Genomic DNA, 5809 nt, shown 5'->3' with positions numbered 1-5809 from the left:
AAAAAAAAAAAAAAAAAAAAGCTAAACATCACCTCCTTTGAGAATAAAAATAAGTAATGTTAAATAAAATGTTAGCAAACAGATTCAGACACCACATTAAGAAAATAATAAACCATGACCAAGTGGAGTTAATAATGAAAATGTGAGAAAAGACCAATATTGCAAAATCCTTTTTTTTTTTTTGAGACAGAGTTTTGCTGTTGTTGGCCAGGCTGGAGTGCAATGGCACAATCTTGGATCACCACAACCTCCACCTCCTGGGTTCAAGCGATTCTCCTTCCTCAGCCTTCCAAGTAGCTGGGATTACAGGTGCCTGCCACCATGCCAGGCTAATTTTGTATTTTTCATAGAGACGGGGTTTCTCCATGTTGGTCAGGCTGGTCTTGAACTCCCAACCTCAGGTGATCCACCCGCCTCAGCCTCTCAAAGTGCTGGGATTACAGGCATGAACCACCGCTCCCAGCAGCAAAATCTTTTAATATAATTAAACATATTTATAGATCTAAGAAGAAAAATCATATGTGCTTAAAAAGCTTTGACAAAACTGGCCAGGTGCAGTGGCTCACACCTGTAATCCTAGCACTTTGGGGGGCTGAGGCTAGCGGATCACTTGAGGCCAGGAGTTCAAGACCAGCCTGGCCAACATGGTGAAATCCCATCTATACTAAAATTACAAAAATTAGCCAGGCGTGGTGGCATGTGCCTGTAATCCCAGCTACTCAGGAGGCTGAGGCAGGAGAATTGCTTGAGCCTAAGAGGCAGAGGTTGCAGTGAGCCAAGATCGAGTCACTGCACTACAGCCTGGGTGACAAGATCAAAACTCCTTCTCAAAAAAAGAAGAAAAGAAAATGTTTTGAGACTCCATCTCAAAAAACCCCACAAAAAACAAACAAACAAAAAAGCTTTGGCAAAACCCACCATCCCTTGTGAAAAAGTAACAAAAATCAAATAACAAAAAAACTCTTGAGGAAATAGGAATGGATTCCTATTTCCATAACACAGTAAAAACATGTACACCTTAGTCCTAAAGCCAGTATCTTACTTAAGGGAAAATACTAAAGATCAGGAATAAGGCAAGGAAACTCACTAATTTCACTACTATTTAACATTGTCCTGGAGGATAGTATAAGCCAATGCAATTAGACAAGAAAAGTCAAATTAGGCATAAGAATTGGAAAAAATATATAAGTATTTCTGTTTGTCAAAGGTATGATAGCATACCTGGTAAATCCCAGAGATTCATTGATAATGCTCAGTGATAGCATTCTGCAGGTTCGGTTTATAAAATTAATATATAAAAATTAATAGCTTTCATACAAACAATAATTAGAGCATAATCTTGCAGGAAAAATCATTTACAGTGATGACACGGAAGATAAAACATTTAGGAATAATGTTAACAAGAAACGCACAACATGTGTATGGGAAAACTTTGACACATAAGAAGTAGACTTGAAGCTGGTGCATGCCTCTAGTCCCAGCTACTTGGGAGGCTGAGGTGAGAGGATTGCTTGAGCCCAGGGTTTTGAGTCTAGCCTCTTAGAAAAAAAAAAAAAGCAGGCTAGAATGAATGGTAAAACATTCCTTGTTCTTTGATAGAGTGATTCAACTTACTCTCCAAATTCATTTATGATGTTAAACTGGGACCCATAAAAATACCAAAAAATTTTGTTTTAATGATATGAACAAGTTGATATTAACTTCAGGTGGAAAATACAGATTTTTTTTTTGAGACAGAGTTTCACTCTTGTTGCCCAGGCTGGAGTGCAATGGCACCATCTTGGCTCACTGCAACCTCTGCCTCCCATGTAAGTGATTCTCCTGTCTCAGCCTCCCAAGTAGCTGGAATTACAGGTGCATGCCACCATATCTGGCTAATTTTTGTATTTTTGATAGAGACAGGGTTTCATCATATTGGTTAGGCTGTTGTCGAACTCCTGACCTCAGGTGATCCACCCGCTTTGGCTTCCCAAAGTGCTGGGATTATAGGCGTGAGCCACCACTCCAGGCCTGGAATTTTTGATAAGTAGTATTGGGGCAACTGAAAAACCATTTGGAAAAAATAATATAATTAGATTCATTCCTAATCCCAAAACACAAGAATAAACTCAAAATAGATCAGAGTTTTAAACATAAAATATGAAACTGTATGTATAGATAAGAACTAGATGAAAATATGGGTAAATTCTATAACCTAGATGTAGGGAAAGGCTTTTAAATTACATCTCAAAATCCAGATACAATGCAAGAAAAATAGATTCATTTAACTGTATAAAAATAAAACGTTTTGCCTGACCAAAAACACCCAAGCAAAGTCAAAAGACGAATAACCAACAAGGAGAAAATATTTGCAGTTTGCCTCAGTTAAAAAAAGTCAAAATATAGGAAGAAAAAAAGATCAAAATCATCCTATGGAAAATTTGAGAAAAGGCATGACTCACACACACAAAAGTTATCCAATGGCCCTTAAACATATATAAATATGTTCAACAACTCATAATAAAAGAAAAATTAAAACTACACTGAGTATTGAATGTCATAAATAAATGCTTTTATTTATCAATTGATTTCCCACAAAAGTGCCAAGGCAATTCAACGGGAAAAAAATAGTCTTTTCAACAGATAGTACCAGGACAACTGGATATCCACATGAAAAAGAACGAAATTGGACTCTTACTTCACATCCTGTAACAAAATTAACTCAAAATGACTCAGAGACCTAAATGTAAGAGTTACAACTATAAAATTTTTAGAAGGAAACATTGAAAACATTATGCTAAGTGATAGAAGTCTGTTGAAAAAGGTCACTTAGTGTCTGATTGCATTTATATGAAGTGTCCATAACTGACAAATCTATGCAGACAGAAAGTAGGGCTGGGTGTGGTGGCTAACACCTGTAATCCCAGCACTTTGGTAGGTTGAGGCAGGTGGATCCCTTGAGGTCAGGAGTTTCAGATCATCCTGACCAACATGGTGAAACCCTGTGTCTGCTCAAAGTTCAAAAATTAGCCAGGTATGGTGGCATATGCCTGTAATCCCAGCTACTCGAGTGTCTGAGTCAGGGGAATCCTTGAGCCTTGGGGGAGGCGGGGGTTGCAGTGAGCTGAGATGGCGCCATTGCACTCCAGCCTGGGCAACAAAGCGAAACTCCATCTCAAAAAAACAAACAAACAAACAAAAAAAACAAGAAAAAAGGAAGTAGATTAGTGCTGTCGGGGGGAGGGGAAAAGTGACTTTAGTGTGTTTAGTGTGTATGAGGTTTCTTTTTGGGGTGATGAAAATATTCTAAAATTAGATTACAGGGATGGAAAACATAACTCTGTGAAGATACTGAAAAACATGGCCAGGTGTGGTGGCGCACACCTGTAATCCCAGCACTTTGGGAAGCCGAGGCAGGTGGATCACCTGAGGTCAGGTGATCTTATGCTAAGTGATAGAAGTCAGTTGAAAAAGGTCACTTAGTGTCTGATTGCATTTATATGAAATGTCCATAACTGACAGGCCTGGCCAGCATGGAGAAACGCCGTCTCTACTAAAATACAAAAATTAGCTGGGCGTGGTGGCAGGTGCCTGTAATCACAGCCACTCGGGAGGCTGAGGCAGAAGAATTGCTTGAACCCGGGAGGTGGAGGTTGCAGTGAGCCAAGATCATGCCACTGCACCCCCAGCCTAGGTGACAGAGCGAGACTCTGTCTCAAAATAAACAACAACAACAACAATAAAACAAACAAAAAAATTACATTGTACACTTTAAATGGGTGGATTTTATGGCATGTAAATTATATATCAAAAAGTTGTTCTTAAAAAACTACACTGAGATATCATTTCTCACCTGCCAGCTTGGCAAAAATTCAAAATCTTGACAGTTCACTCTATTGGTGAGTCCACGGGGAAACCAGCACTCACCTATGGTACAACCACTAGAGAAGGGAATTTGGCAATACCTAACAAAACCACATATGCACTTACCCTTTAACCCAACATTCCCACTAACATTCCCACTTACGGTGATTTACCTGGAAGATAATGCTTCCTACAATAGAAAAATACATATGCAGAAGTGGGGCCAGGTGCGCTCATGTCTATGATCCCAGCACTCTGGGAGGCTGATGCAGGAGGATTGCTTGAGTCCAGGAGTTCAAGACCAGACTGAGCAACATAGTGAGACCCCCATCTCTACAAATAATCAAAAATTAGCCAGGCATGGTGGTGCATGCCTGTAGTCCCAGCTACTTGGGAGGTTGAAGCAAGAGAATTGCTTGAACCCAGGAAGTCGAAGCTGCAGTTAGCTGAGATAGTGCCACAGCTCTCAGCTTGAGCAACAGAGTAAGACCTTGTCTCAAAAAAAAAATACATATGCAGACAAGCTTTCATTGCTGCATTGTTTATAATTGCAAAATACTGAAAATGACCTAAATATCTAAATATAGGAAATAGGTTGAATAAACTATGATACCTACAAGGGATACTCTGCAGCTGCACAAAGAAAGAGGACGTGTCTCATGTCCTCTTGTCACATGAAGTGCTTCCCAAGATATTTTGTTCAGTGAAACAAGCAAAATGTATATTTAGAAAGAGAGAAAATACGAAAACAGACATATATCTGTTTATCGTTACTGAAACACGGAAAGTATATAACTGAAAAGAATGAAGTTGGTTATCTACAATCTACCAGGCATTGGGAGTAGAGAATGAGCAGAAGGAATATGGAAAGGAGTGCCTTTCTCTCTCTCTCCCTCCCTTCCTTCCTTCCTTCCTTCCTTTCTCTCTCTCTCTCTCTCTTTCTTTCTTTCGAGACAGAGTCTTGCTCTGTCACCCAGGCTGGAGTGCAGTGGTACAATCTTGGCTCACTGCAACCTTCACCTCCTGAGTTCAAGTGATTCTCCTGCCTCAGCCTCCCGAGCAGCTGGGACTACAGGCGCTGCCACCTCGCCTGGCTAGTTTTTTTGTATTTTTAGTAGAGATGAGATTTCAACACGTTGGCCAGGCTGGTCTTGATCTCATGACCTCAAGGGATCCAACCACCTCGGCCTCCCAAAGTGCTGCAATTACAGGCGTGAGCTGCTGCACCTGGTCCCTTTATCTGATTATGCTTTTTTTTGTATGGTTTTTCTTTTAGAAGCATTCTAATATTCTATACATTCAAAAATAAAATGAAGGCTGGGGTCAGTGGCTCACGCCTGTAATCCCAGCACTTTGGGAGGCCAAGACAGGCAGATCATCTGAGGTCAGGAGTTTAAGACCAGTCTGGCCAACATGGTGAAACCCCATCTCTACTAAAAAGACAAAAAAAATTAGCTGGGCATGGTGGCGGGTTCTTGTAGTCTTGGCTATTCAGGAGGCTGAGGCAAGAGAATCGCTTGAACCTGGGAGTTGGAGGTTTGTAGTGCGCTGAGATTGCACCTTGCACTCCAGCCTGGGGGACAACAGCGAAACTCCTTCTCAAAAAGAAAATAATAAATAAATAAATAAAATTAAATCAAGAAGAGTGCGGAGACCCAAAACACCTAAAACTAAAAGCAAACTAAAACAAATTGATTTAACAACATTTCTGATGAATAATATAACTACATTGAAGGAAAGAGAAGAACTAATTCCAAGTAACTTATGAGCACAATATTTGTATATATGTCCTTGGTTTTTGTCAGAGTTGGGGTTAGGGGGGCAAATTGCAAACAAACCCCAAATTCCTTTTTATTAGATTTGATTGTTTTTACTGAAATGGGCAAAACAACACAAAAACTGCCTTAGGTATATTATAAGATTGAGCAAATGAGTGGATACATTTATATTATCGGGAGCCAGGGTT

This window comes from Mandrillus leucophaeus, unplaced genomic scaffold, assembly GCF_000951045.1.
Source record: "Mandrillus leucophaeus isolate KB7577 unplaced genomic scaffold, Mleu.le_1.0 Scaffold314, whole genome shotgun sequence".
NCBI classification, from domain to species: domain Eukaryota; kingdom Metazoa; phylum Chordata; class Mammalia; order Primates; family Cercopithecidae; genus Mandrillus; species Mandrillus leucophaeus.
The sequence above is the reverse complement of the archived record's forward strand: the minus strand, read 5'-3'. Positions refer to the sequence as shown.